We start from the raw sequence: 15,391 nt of genomic DNA on the forward strand, positions 1-15,391 counted from the left end.
GATACCAACCATGCAAACTGAGCAATTGCTAACTTTTCTCAGGTCATTTGCCAAAAAAGAAGAAGAATTCTTTTTTATTTTTAATGAAATAAGTGAGTGGATTACAAGAGATAGCACCAACCACAATAATAATATAAATATATGTGTAAAGTGCTTTGCATAAATTAGTCATTAATATTTATTCCTATTTGTCCCTCTTGCCTATCTCCTTCTTCACTGTCACCTAAGCATCACATCAGAGTATTTTTTTATGTGTGGAGGAATCAAGACTTTTCCGCTTTAATGGGTGAAATTTATTCTCTTTGAAATCCAAGGAAATTGGAAAATTTAGAGATATCCATCTTAAAGTGCTGAATATAGTTCAAAGTGATCAAAACTAAATCAAACAATATTTCCCCCTGTGTTTCAGACAAGTTAATGGATTCCTTCTAAATACCACTGGTTAATATTGCTTCAAAAACTTCACCTGGCTTAAGAAATGGAGGGTTCCTTGCAAATCTTTTGTTTAACGTTTACTGTAAAATTTAAGATCAAATTTTTCATGAGCATTAGAATATCAAGATTATAATTCCATGTATTTTGCTGTGTATGCACATACGTGCGTGCATGCACGCACACACACACACACACAGAGGAACTATACATAAAATAATGCATCTAAATTATACAGATCCAAAATCTTTCTCTTTTTATTTATATATATATATATTGGAATTTTTAATCTGAAAAGCATGAGTAATTGCCTTAGTTCTCCATTTTTTATGCGCTTCATAGATCAACTTTAAATTTCACTCTTTTAAATTAACTTTGCTTGCTGTCCCAATAGACTAGCACTCCATAGCATATATTAAATATGTAAAAAAGGTGCTTTATAATGCATTATCTTCACCAAAGTAAATTAAGACTCTCTTTCAAAGAAATAGGATGTCTGTGTAGAATGCTAATAAGTTAAATGTTTATTTTTATGGCAACGGTTTCTATCATAAACAACAATTGTTCTTAAAAAAGAAAGAAGGAAAAAAAGCAGCAGAACAAAGCAATAGTCTATAAAATAAAACCTGAGCAGGTGCAGAGAAATACAATATTCAGGGTAGAGTAACGGTAACCTCTACCTTTGGGTATTTGTTGTTTATATATTTAGAATTAGTGTGGTGTCTGTAGGAGATTACACGAAGAAAGCCAAATTCGACGTAAAGGCCTCTCTAAAGGAGATGTATATTGTGTAAGGACTATCTATCATCTTGTACTCTGAGATTGGTTCTAACAAGGGGCCATATTAGTATGCAGGCATTTGTGTTTTATTTCTTTTCCAGTTTTTGTTCTTGGAATGAGGTATCCCCATGAAACTCATTAAACCTATTTCTGCAGCTGACACACCACTCAGGCATGAATAATCTAAGGGTAAACAGAAAGCTGATATAAATATGCAAACATTTTTGATGAAACAAAATAATAGGTAGCTAAAAAACTGGGACTGACTCATTAGCACAAAAAAGAACATTTTATCACTTTTATTAGTGTTTAGTTATGAGAAACTCTGAGTTTTAAATTCTTGTCCAAATGCATGCTAGAACTCTTTAAAATTGTCAAGTGCTCATGCAGATATAAGTTAGTAGTAGTAGTATGAATATTTAAAGCATGGGGATGAGAAAATTCAAATAAATAATTATAAATTCCTTTTCCTTGATCATCTTTAAGATAGTGTCTCACATACAAGGTAACAATGCAGGGAAGGAATCGTTATTTAATACCTTCTTTGGGGATATCTGCTTATCACTCTGAAAGAAATACTCTGGGATTCACAAACTATGCAAATTCAGAAAATAGTCCACTTTGAACAAGTGATTATATATTTCAAGAACACAAATGGGGGTTTCCCTGGTGGCTCAGTGGTTAAGAATCCGCCTGCCAACGCAGGGGACACGGGTTCGAGCCCTGGTCCGGGAAGATCCCACATGCCGCGGAGCAACTAAGCCTGTGTGCCACAACTACTGAAGCCCGCGTGCCTAGAGCCTGTGCCCTGCAACAAGAGAAGCCACCTCAGTGAGAAGCCCATGCACCGCAACAAAGACCCAATGCAGCCAAAAATAAATAAATAATATATTAAAAAAAAAAAAGAACACAAATGGAAAGAAAAAATCTTTGTAAAATGACTACTGATACAACAATTAACATGCATCAGATTGGCTCAAATTAATGTCTGATGACACTCATAGGGAAGTAGAATTCACACTTCACCCAATGAGTGAGTGTCACCCAATGAGTGAGTGTCAATTCAAAAATTCCATTAGGAGGATAATCTCTCAACAGCTACTGAATAAGAAAATGTGCATGCTCCTCATCCCAGTCCCCCCACTTCTAGGTGCTACCATAAAGAAGCACGTGCTCATGAGCACAGGCATGCCAACTGCAGCACTGTTTGTATTAGTGAAAATTGGTTTTAAGGTGGTTATTGACATAACAAAAATAAATTATTAGAACCATACCTCACATTACACCTAAAATCCATTCCACGTGGGTTAAAGACTCTAATGTAAAAGCAAAACTTTATAAAGTGTTCAAGAATGTCTAGGACATTTATTTTTGTTACTGGTGTAGGAGAGAAAAAAAGCACAAAAACGTTATACCACTAACTATGTATGAAAACTTACTGAAGTATACACTATATTAACATTACAAGGTTTGTTTTGAAAAGAGACATTGTAAACTAAAAAGACATATCTTAAAAAGATGTATCTTAAACTTAAAAAAATACTTAAAATCCATGTAACAGAGAACTGTTTTTTAAAATAAATAGAAGAATTATTATGAACCAATAAGAAAAACAAAACCAACCCAGAAGATAGATAAAAGCATGTGAGCAGGTAATTCAGAGAAAGTTTGATAAAAATTACATTAAAAATGCTAAACCTCGGGGCTTCCCTGGTGGCGCAGTGGTTGAGAATCTGCCTGCCAATGCAGGGGACACGGGTTCGAGCCCTGGTCTGGGAAGATCCCACATGCCGCGGAGAAACTAGGCCCGTGAGCCACAACTACTGAGCCTGCACGTCTGGAGCCTGTGCTCCGCAACAAAAGAGGCCACGATAGTGAGAGGCCCGCGCACTGCGATGAAGAGTGGCCCCCGCTTGCCACAACTAGAGAAAGCCCTCGCACAGAAACGAAGACCCAACACAGCCAAAAATTAATATAAAAATTAATAAATTAATTAAAAATTGATTGACATTTTAAAAAAATGCTAAACCTCATTAGTAAGCACAGAGATAAAATTTTAAATAATATTTTGATACCATTTCATGCCCAATAGATTGGAAAAATTGAAACAGGCTGACAGTAAAAAGGTGGGTAATATATACAGAACTGTTGATTCTCCTAAGATATTGGTGTGAATGTAAACTAGCACAACCATTTTACTACAGATAGCAATTTGGCAATATTTAGCAAATTTGAAGATGTTCACACACCTTGATGGAGTAATCCCACAACTAGGCATATGCCTCAGTGAAACTCTAGCACATGTGTTCCAAGTTAAAGGTACAAAATATTTATAAGAGCATTTAAAAAGTCAAATCTGATTTTTTTTGAGTTCTGTCAGGTCATTGCTGAGTTTTTCTAATTCTGATTTTATGTTGTATTTTTATTAGTTTATTTCTTATGTATTTTTCTTGATATCTTTTAGCTCACTTTGAAATATTAGGTATGGTTTTAATATTTGTCTGTCTATTGTATTTCTTTTCTGGGGTCTTTTAATTGTGTAGATATTCTTCTATTCCTTTTTTTCTTTCTACTTATGGGATTCACACATTATTTTTCTCTTACTCATTTTTGTGTGAAATTAGTTTTCCTGAATTTTTAAAGGAAGCTTTGATTCTGATTGGTTCTTTTATTTCACAGAGGTCCCCCTTCTGTTGTTTCCAGTAGTAACTTGCTTCCTGACATTCCCGGCTCTACTCTCTCCACAACTATTATCTTTTCCTTCCTCTCTGTAATCTATGTTACGCTAAATTTGAGTTCCGCTCCCAGCAGTTACTCCCTGGGCCCTGCCCTGGAAGTTGGCTTTGGCAGGTCAATTTCAAGCCTTCTGAGAGCTAGATTGTCCCCACTCCTTCAGGCTTCCTTACTGCAAGCTCTTGTGTTTATCTACATTTGAAGCATGCCAAAACTCCCCCCAGTGTCAGTTCTGGTTGTTATTGTCTTGCAGTACTTTCCAGCAAACATCTATTGGCTATTTGAGTGCTCTCTTTTCATGCCCATCTGTGGCTCCACTGCTTTCTTCTACTTCCCTCTCCCCTGGCAGCCTCTTCCTCCACATATACAAACACACATGTGCATGTGCATCTATTAATTTATTTGTTATCCTTTGTGGCTCTTTATTTACATTGCACTCTCTCTCTCATAGAGCCCTTGTTCTGGAGGAAGCAAGCTGCCATGTTGTTTGCTGCCCTATGGAGAGGTCCATCTGGCAAGGATATAAGGAAGGGGTCCAGCCAACAGTCCATGAGGAACTGAGGCCCTCAGTCGAAAAATCTCCAAGGAACTGAATCTTGACAACAGCCAGGTGAGTGAGCTTGAAAGCAGATCCTTCCCCAGTCAAGCCTTCAGATGAAGACACAGACCTGGCAAATCCCGATTACAGCCTCGTGAGACTTACTGAGGCAGAAGAATCTAGATAAACTCTGCTTGCGTTCTGGGCCCACAGAAAATGTGAGATAATAAATATTTATCAATTTAAGCTGCTAATTTATTATGTTATAATAAATAATTGATATAACTCATACGTGCAAAATTATGTATGTGTGTTATATACTGTGGCATTATTTGTAATTGCTAAAAAAGTAGAGACAATCAAAATGTACATCAATAGAATAGTAGTTAAATAAGTAGAGGTTCATTCATGAAATAAAACATGATGCTACACAAAAAAAGGATAAGAGTGCTCTTTATGCACTGATATGAAAAGATAATCAATATGTTATTAAGTGAAAAAGCAATGTACAAAATAATGCATAGCATGCTAACATTTATTTATGCCTATAACACTTGTCTGCAAAGATACAGAAAAAACTAGTAACCATGGGTACCTATTTTGGGGGACTGAGGTGGGTAGAAACTGAGTGGCTGTAAGTACAGAGGTGGGAGGGAGATTTTCAACTCCATAGTGTTTTAGGTTTACTGACTTTGGAATCCATGTGAATGGATTAGCTGTTTCACAAATCAGTTAACTGTTTAAATGCTTAAAGGGAAGAAATAAGTAAAACGTTTAACAAAAATGCATTTTCTTTTTCTAAAACAAAACATAACATTGAATAAGAAAAAGAAAATTGCATTCTGTGTTGTGCATGTATATGTTTTTACAGCAGGCAAATCATAATATATAACATTGATACTTGCTTATATAATATATAAGTAATAATATATAACTCAATAATAATATATAATCAATAATATATAACTTGTTGTTACTTATATAATAATAATTTTTAAATGTGCATGGGAATGATAAATTCCAAATTTAGGCTAATAGTTATTTCTGGAAAGAGAATGATGTGAATAAGATTGGAGAAGAAGAAGCCAGGTGACTTCAACTGTATCTTTCACATTTTAATTTCCAGTTAGGTCATATAGATTGAAAAAGTACAGAGAAGGACAGAAATGTGGAAATACTTGATGTTTTCAGGTAGGAATTATTTTAGGAAAATCACTTAAATATATTTCATGTTTTGATGACATTAACATTAACTGAGATTCTGTAAAAATTCGCATGAAATTTAAAGATGGCTATATTGTGTAGTTACTGGGCCTATTTTGAGAGAGTGCATACAAAGAAACATAAAATTTCATGTATCTGTTTTTGATATTAGGAACCATGGAAGTAAAAATGCATCAGTCTGACATACAGGGTGAGAAAGTGAGCACTGAGCATCATATAGGTAATTTTTTCAACAGCCATTCCTTGAACTTATAAATCTACATTTGATTGATTGAACTCAATCAAACAGCCACACCTAATTTATTGGGAAATGTAATTTAGTTGTGTGCACAGGGAAAGAAATCAAATTTAGTGAACACAAAGCATAGTCTCTTCCACAAGGGATGACAGCTACTAAGCATGTGGGAATGTTGACCTGATGATGCCAGACCTTTCAATTTTTTAAGAGCAGCCAGAAATTTAATTTTCTTTTTTTAATGTGACATCTCCGATTTTTAAATGTTGGCAACTAAATCATTCTTTTAACGACCTTATATGAGCCAAACAAAATATGTCTACAAACTAGATCTGTAGGCCAATAGTCTGCAAACCTCGACAGTACTAAAATATCCTACAAATGAACACTGAGAGGGACCAGAGTTCAAGATCTCTTTTCCTGTGGATTGTGGGTACACAGTATTCTAAAACTAAGAAGAGTTGGTGAGAGATGCCACAGAAGCCAAGGGGTAGGACTAGGTTACACCCAGTAAATTAGGATGAGGACTCAAAGGCCACTGGATCCAGCAAATCAAAAAGTAGGGCCAGCCACAAACTGTAATAAAGTTATACTCCCTGGCTTCTTGAAACTTGCAATGCAGTTGGAAAAAGGCTGCATAGAAACCAAAGTGTCCACAATACAATACAGCCTAGATTTTGTGGTATAGACTGAACATCATAATTAGAGAATTAATTCATTATTTTGAGATGTGGTTGTTAGAAAAAACTCTGTGAGGTAGGGGAGACTTGAAGTACACTTTGAAGAATGTAACAATACAGAACCTTGGGTATATTCACATAATAAGTGGAAATGTGAGAAAGAAAGAAAAGACAGGAATTCTAAAGAGCTGAATTAACTTGCAAGTTCTTCCTTCACTAGCTACCTGAGTTCAGAGGCTTCTAATTATCTCCTAATCACTATTCTCACTTTCTTCTCAATTTTTAGCTGGGCACAGAGCTTCCTTGCCTTTAGGTCTGATCATATGTCTAAATATTAGCTAACGGCTATAAGGAAAATAGGGTGTGCAACTTCCAGAAAATGCTTTTAAAGAGGGTCCTTTTAATCCCTCTCTTCTTGCTGGTTAAAATGAGTACCTATATGCTGAGACTCCAGCAGCTCTCAGGGACCTTGAGGTGGCCTTGGGAATGCAAGTCCTTTATAGCATAGTAGCAAGACAGGAGCCTGGGATGGAAACCTTTGGGCTCCCTGGATATGTAAGAGAAATAAACTTGTCTCATTTATGCCATAGGTATTCTGTTTGGTTACTATGGTTTTCTCTTAATTTTTTTGCTTTAAAAAAATACTCAAACTTGAACATATTATTTTACCTCCCTGAGCTGGAATTTCCTTAAAATGAGGGAGGTAAATTTGTTAAGATAGTCCCATTGATGTCTTCATATTTCAACATTCTGTATGATTCAGCAGGAAATTTTTTAAAAAATCTCTTAAACAATTGTGCCATGTCAGTTTGCATCAACACATCTTATATAAAAAGCGAAAAATTCAGTCAATTACTCAGGTATTTTCTAACGTATACAAGTTTCTCTTTGAGAAAACACATGATGACGTACATCACACCTAAAATGGAATACAATGTACAGGTATCCCCCTCTTTTCGAAAGTTTGCTTTATATCACTTCACTTTTACAAAAGACCTACATTAGTATCTATTTTTGCTAACTGAAAGAAATCTTAAGAGGATTTTTCCTTTTAGGAAAAACGGGACAATAGTACTCAGTATTTGTTTTTGCAGGGAGCTGTTTGCAGAGGCAGTGCTCACCCCCCAGCAGCGAGAGGGCACCTCCAGGCTCTTTTCCCAGGAACTACACTCAGCATCTTAGCATCAGGCCACGAAAGCTGTAAACTGTCTGTGAGCATCTGTGCTTTGTCTCAATTTATTTTTGCGTGCCCTTAGCAAGATGTGCCATCAGGTAATTGCTTCTTCACTTTACTCCATTTCTGCTTCCCAAAGTTTTCACAGGAACACTCAACTTTCGGATAGCGGGGAAAACTTTTATTCCAATAGAAGTTGGAATAAAAAAAAATATTCCAAATTTGCTCATCCATTAATGGATTAATGGATGAGCAAACAAAAAATTACATCACGCTTCAAACAAAAAATTACATCATTAATGATATTGTTGAAATTTTTATAACTGATCCCTTAAAACTGATGATTAATATTACCTTCCTCCTGGTCAACTTTCCCCAAAGCATATTCGTTTGAATAAAAATCTTGATAAGAAATCAACAAAATACATATGCTAGGGTGAAATAACTGTTTATACTACTTTAATCCATGTTTCCTTTTGAGAGATTCACCAGACACTTTAGAAGTCCTGAGTCATCTCAAACAAGCAGATAAACAAAAACACTTATTTCTGTTTAATCAGTTATTTCTACAATATATTTGACCATAACAATATTTTTCTTCAGAAGAGTGGTTGGGAAACAGTTCTAGATGGTATACTTTTCCAGAATTCTTTCTTTATATCCTGCTGCTCTCCATTTAGGAAAGTAAACAAAGCCCCGAGGTAATAGATAAGTTAAATTCCATTTGCTATTTCACAGCACACCCCACAAGAAAGCTGTTTGTAAACCACAGCTTGAGATTCTCAGAGGAAAAGATGATCAGCGAGCTCAGTTTAGACACTGCACATTTAATTTTGCCTTTTGGGCTCTGCCTCTTGTAGCAAAGCTCAGCTTTGAATCAGAAGGACCATTATTGTACTATGAGCTTTAGAAAGATAATTGACATTCACCCTGGACTTAATGTCCTTGGAGAGAGATTTCAAGAATAGAATTTTAGTGGTTGATTCTAGACCTTTCCTTGTCTGTAAACCTTACAGTTTACATAGGCAATAAATATTTTTTGAAATCAGTAAAAATGGAAGCAAGAGACTAACAAGTGAGAGAAGTACAATACAAAAATAAGCAGTTAGTACTTGGAAACGCCTCCTTTTTGGTATAGCGTAATTTTTTTTTGTTGTTCTTTTGAATGTTTTGTTTACCAAGAGAACAGAATTCTACAGGGACTAGGAGATGCCATCTGGTGATTTTATACAATATCACTACTAAAAAAAGCTCTATTTTCCCCAATTGTAATAGATCTAAAAACTCATTCTTTTGAGATTTCATTGATAGTGCCCAGAAAAAAAGATTTTCTTTAATTTCTTTTTAGCATTCAAGAAAATAAGCTAAAAGCTATTTTCATGATTTAAAACACCTATATGATTTATAATACAAAGTAAGGAATGGAAAGAAAAACTGATATAGATCAAGAATCATAAATTCATAAAACTGCAGAGAATCCAAAATATTTTGAGAAGTATAATAAAATATTATCTTAATATATTTCCTCTGGAAATCATAGCTGTCAAAAGGCTACAAAAGGCCATGTTACAAAGAGGTGGATTTTTAATCCATAGAACAGATGGCAGATTTTCATTTTATTCAATTGCTTTACTAAGGGATGAATCAAACACCTGGTAGAATTTTTATTTTTATTTCATTTGCACTTATAACTCTAATTACATATAATGGAGTGCTAAGAGCAGTTAACAGAATGCTGTTATAGAAACATAATAACAATGTAGGATTATTAATTCAAAACTGCCATTTCTGGGAAAAGCCTAGAAATCAGTGGGTGGCAAGTAAAATATGAAACATTTGCTCAGAAACAATTGTCAGTTTTACATGTCAAAACATATGGATGGTCATGCATAGCTGTTTGTGTTAACGATTAGTACTGATGTATGTTGTTAGGTTAAAACAATGGATGCATTATACAGGGAAGAAAGAACATCTATAGAAGATCAGAGAGGAGATTGCCAATTTTGGTTTTTAGCCAAATTCAATTTCACTGGGTTGTTAATAACTTGATTGGAGGTGACTGTGTTTATTTTGGGAACCTGTGCATTTTATATGATCACAAAATGTGATAACGCATATGTAGCTCAGACTGAAAAATACACGACACGATAGACCTGAGGAATGTATTTTCAATTTTGATTTAAATGTTTACTTGTCCACAGCAGTATTTTATAAAGCCCCTGAACTTATGAACCCATGCCAGTCTATGGCTGGTTTAACATGTGCAATGCTTGATTGTTTTTCTGAATGACCACTAATATTATTTTGTGTACATAATTCACAATATTCTATTTTGAAATCCAGCATAACATTTCATTTCAATCTACTGATTTAATCCTCTAGGAAGGACAGAAACCATTAAATTTTCAAAGCTTCTCAGTGCTATTCCTGTATCTAATAGAACTAGCCAATTGAAAATAACCACTGTGGTTTCTCCAGGAACCTAGCTGTGCCTTGTTTCACAATGTCTATTTTCTGAGACATAATGTAATCAAAATTAATCTCAAGCTTATTAAATTGCTGTACCAGCCTTTAGAGGTGACTATTTTTATAAGAATAAATTCTAAAAGTTTCTAAAGAAACTGTGAGACACTGCCTGTTATTATTGCCATACACCTGCTGCTGTTATGAATTACATTGCTTCAATAAATTAATTTCAGATAACAAATTGTTTCTTTAAGTATCAAGAATAACCTTTTTAATAGTATGTATTTCAAGTTATAATCCTACTAACATGAAAATAAAATAAATTTTTTACTAAAATAAACACATTTACCTGCTTGCTTACATAAACAGAAAGTATCAAGCTCTTAACAATTCAGAGTCATTTTTACAATCAGTTTTATGCTTGGCTTTAGTATGGTTGCTTCTCTATTTCCTTTCTTACTGTTATTTAGTTATTAAATAACAGTTTAGTTTGTCAGTGTAATGCTGAGCACATGAGAAGTTTAAAAAAATATTTGTGGAATGGATGCACAAATTCTCAAATGAAGCTTCCAGTTCTCTTCCTAATTTGATGTGGACAGAGAAGTAAGACACCCAAGTATTAAAAATGTGCACTCATTATATCTAATGTTGAATCAAGGGTCTAGCCAGTACACAAGATGCATGAATCTTAGAATACTAGGTATTTCAGTGGGTCAGAACTTTTTCCATTTACTCTCAGGTTCTCAGATTTGTTACAGATGTTGAATTTACCAAAAGATTGACCACCACTGAATAAATCAGATGTTATTATCAATGAGAAAATGACACGTGGAAATAATATATTGTGCTCTTGGGCAATACTATTACGTTAACAAATATATGCCTTGCCTTGAATGGTTTTTATCTTTAGTTATTAGTTTAGATATAGAGGAAAAGTCAGACATCAACTTTAGAATTTGCTTCTTTGCACGTGTGAGGCTAGAATCAATTCTGCATAATGGTACCCTGACAGGATAATGTGGTATAAGTTGAAAACTGCAAGATTAGTGAGCATCCCTTGGGAACTCTCCGGGTTTCTTTATATATTCCCAAACTATTCTCTGTGTTTTTATTCTTACTAATATCTCCCAGGCTGAATATATTGATACTTTGTCTCTATTATATCTACATTATAGAGGACTTTGATGTATCTCTAAAACTCATTTGTTTTCATATAGTTGAAGTCTATTCCCAGACCCTAGAGATGTTAACTTGATTAGGTCAGTGATAAATTAGAGAATGGTGACCAAAAACAAGCAAAAAAAAGCAATGTTGTTAGATAATTATCTTTAGAAAATATTTGGATACTGAAAATACTCTTTTCATCTAGATTGTTGAATTCCCTATAAAAATATAATTTAATTGGGATAATTATATTTCTATATATGTGCTTTTTCTTCTCTTCTAGTTTTGGTACATTTATTCTTTAATAAAGTTTTAAAGAATTGATTGATACTAAAGTACTAAAAGTTGTTCTGAATTTTAACCTACAATGCTTATTATAATAATCTTAATTTTCATCATGATTTTTCCTGAAATTTCTAAATAAAATGGCAGGTTATTTAGAAATGGTCAAATCTGTTTTGATTTTTTAAAATATATCTCAGTGAAATTTGTTCTATGAACAGTAGTAGAGACATTCCGTGGAGACTGATGTAATCTCCAGTTCACAGGCTATCTTGGATTTAGATGGCACCTGTCTAAAAGTTGGAAAGCACGCTGATTACAGAACCTGAGGTTGGGGTCTGCAGCCCCCCTGGATCTGAGGATGTATTCTGTGGTTTTTACAATTTCACTGTATAATTTAAAAAACTTATGCTTCATTCTGTGTATGTGAGCCGAGTAGCAATGTTCTTGTCTTAAGTTCAACAAGTAGAAACCCAAGGCTGAGAAAAAAGCAGCATCAATTCTCTGCATTTAAAAGGATGTTGAAAATAATTGAGGCTATTGGCTCCCTGACGGCTGGTTCCCATTCCCTCTCCCAACCTCAAGTCCGTTTAGGCAGAACCCCAGGAAATAGGGAGAACCAAAATTTATTCAAGTTGTGAATTATTTACCCAAGGAGGAAACTATGGATTTTTACTTCCTTGCCTGAAGAGTGAAGAAATGATGCTTACCAAATCCAAGAGAGAAGACCTCAAGGAGTGCCACCACCAGAAATTAGAAGTCAACACTGGAATCTCACTCCCCAGGTGAACGTTTTCTTATGCAGCATACTTGTTGATTTATGCCTGTCTGTTCAGAGGTAAGAGAACTAGTTTATGGATATAAATTAAATGTGATTTATTAAAAATTTCCTATAATTGTACGTTTAATATGTATTTTTTCTGGACCCAGTTGTTTCAATATGATCTGCAGTTCATCAAAACACAATAACTAAAAGTAAAATTTTATTACAAGTATATAATAATTTCTTAGAAATGAATTCTTAATGAGATTAAGATAGCGCCCTCTTAAGACAAGATTAATTCATACAATTTTATAAGCTATAAAACAAAATTGTAAATCAATGTGTTATTTCTCATTACTTATTTTTTAACAATGCAATGTAATACATAGCTCAGATCATAAATCATTTATTTACCTAGAAATATTTCCTTGTTAAATGTGTGAACATACATGTATTAAACTCTGATGCTTGGTCATTCAAATAGTTAAATTAAAGCATTGTACAAAATCAGAAAGAACTCTATTATTTTACTAGCTATTGTGATCAAATTTTTCTTGTATTTAAATAAAGAGAAACTTATCTATTGCCAAAACTAACCAGTCTGGCTAGCATTTACTTTTACTTTTTATTAATAAAAGGTAGAAAATAGTCATTTCATAAGATGAAATAGGAGGATTAAATAATTAAATATTTCACAATATGACTTGATAAAATAGGTTTTAACTACTTTGTTGAATAATACATACCAAATCTGAAAGAAAGCATAAAAAATTTGCCTGTGGGTTTTATCCAGTGTATCTTGAAAATTCTGGTAATCTCAAAAAATATTCCAATTACGTTAAAAGGATCTACTTCACTAACCTATACTGCTTCAACTCTTCAAAGTTTTTCTTTTTAGCTAATGACAGGTCCCAAGGATGAATCTTGAGAATAGCTTAAAAGAATTACTTATATTTAAATACATGAAAAAAGCTATTTTCGATATTTAACATTCCTTACCTACGTGTTATTTGCTTTGCTCTTATGGAACTCCCTCAAAGTTGATACATTCTTTGATAATGTGAAAAGCTGGAAGAGGCGAGATCCTTAAATAACAATTATGAATACCAATCCATTTTAAATGCCAGTTTTTCACTTTTAACAGAAATATCTGTAAGACAGAAAAAGACCCAAGTCCTGAGATGGTTTATATTTCCTTGGTTATCCATTGACACTGATTTTTTTCTTAAGCCAATATTTTGAAGTCACTTTGTTTGACGTCCAGAGAGATTTTTGAGATGTGTGCCTTTCTTTTGTGAAGCAGGATAGAAGAGATAGGGAGAGGAAGGTGGAAGGGAAGAACCTGCCTTTAAGTCCCTTCTACAGATTTATTCTCAGCTAGATCCGTCTCAGGAAAGAACACATCCTTGCTCCATTATTCCTTTTAAATTCTTGGTATTATATTGCTTTGCATACCTTGGTTTAGAAACTGCTCCAAAGAGTATTGTAAAGGCAGTAATTAAAGAAAACTAAAACTCTCTATTTGTACCCAACCAAGTCCATACTCTTCAATAACTGAAAAACTAGATGGACAGATAGATTTGCATGTATGTATACACATGTTTTAGATCATCTGATAGATTCTTTTATCATCATGCAACTGCGTTGTACTTTCTACGTAAATTTGTGTTTATGGTTTTATTAGACCAAGATATTATATAATGAAACTTATGTGTGCTGAGTAGTAATTTTAAATATGTGTTTAATATTTAATTATAGTATTTCTCAATCTAGGGTCCATAGACCCTTAAGGATCCACAGATACATTCTGAACAGTCTGCATGATCTCAGGTCTGAGAAATTCTGGTTAATGGACTCAGTCATTAAGAGCTCAGGCCATAGAGCCAATCTCATCTGGTTCAAACTGCAGCACCCTCAATTACCAGCTGTGGATCCTTGGGGAAGTTACCTTCCTTCTCTAAATCTCAGTTTTCTCACCTATAAAATGACAGATATAATGCAATGTAAAATGCTCACTTCCTTTTAGGTTGAATTAAGAGAAACATTTCATCCATCCATAAAATCAGTAAGTCAAAAATGTTATTTCAGAATAACAGAGACTCATTATTCTGATATTTGGATTCTGGGTATAATTAAGTGAAAAATAGTGTACCCTACTTCAGAAATACTTCAGAAATACTTGTACTACTTTTGTTAGCCATCATGATCAAACTTTTTCTGTGCATTTAAAGAATGAGAAACTTTATATTGCTAAAAATTAATCAATCTGGTAGCTAGCATACAATTTTGGTTTACTAATAGAAAATATATTCATCTTATAAGTTCAAATAACTTGAGGATTAACTCTAATTGGAATGAGCATTTCATTATATGATTTGATGAGTTTTAATTACCAATATAGCTTTTCATTAAATCAGACTCCCTAGAATCCCAAATTGTTCTTTTTCCACTGATAGGAAATTGTCTAATAGAAATATCTTAGCAGAAAATATGGACCTTGTGGGAGAGGAATATATCAGTAATCATTAACACTATCATTTCAGTGTTTTATGGGACAAAGGGAGAATATTTTGGCCCTATGGTAAGCACTGTATACTTCTAATTTAGACCCATATTTTTTATTGTAGGAATGCTGGAAACAACTGATAGATTTTCTAGCAATATCCAGATCAAAGCCACCTTTATTTAGACTTATTGGTACATAATTAATGATACTTTAATATACAACAAGGTTGAGGATGCTGAGAGGAAAGCATGAGACAAGGTTGGGGTTTTCCTCACACCCTCTGTATTATTCATGTTAGACTATCTACTGTAACAGACTATCCCTAAATCTCAACGGCTTAACACAATAGAGGTTTATTTTTCACTCACATTCCATCTAACCTAGGAAGTGACAGGGACATAGACTGTTCTTTAT

General features: G+C 33.9%; 1 protein-coding gene across 6 annotated transcripts in view; it reads right to left on the reverse strand.

The window, feature by feature from the left end:
* LIN7A (lin-7 homolog A, crumbs cell polarity complex component) overlaps positions 1-15,391 on the reverse strand; it is a 240,793-nt gene that overhangs the window by 200,982 nt on the left and 24,420 nt on the right. Inside the window, exon 2 of one of the 6 annotated variants that reach the window (XM_059936607.1) lies at positions 12,419-12,536. The exons of the other annotated variants lie outside the window; for them this stretch is intronic. The gene's annotated coding sequence lies outside the window, so the exon portion shown is untranslated. The remainder of the gene's footprint in view (positions 1-12,418; positions 12,537-15,391) is intronic. 6 annotated transcript variants of the gene reach the window in all.

This window comes from Balaenoptera ricei, chromosome 10 (genome assembly GCF_028023285.1).
Source record: "Balaenoptera ricei isolate mBalRic1 chromosome 10, mBalRic1.hap2, whole genome shotgun sequence".
Taxonomy (NCBI): Eukaryota; Metazoa; Chordata; class Mammalia; order Artiodactyla; family Balaenopteridae; genus Balaenoptera; species Balaenoptera ricei.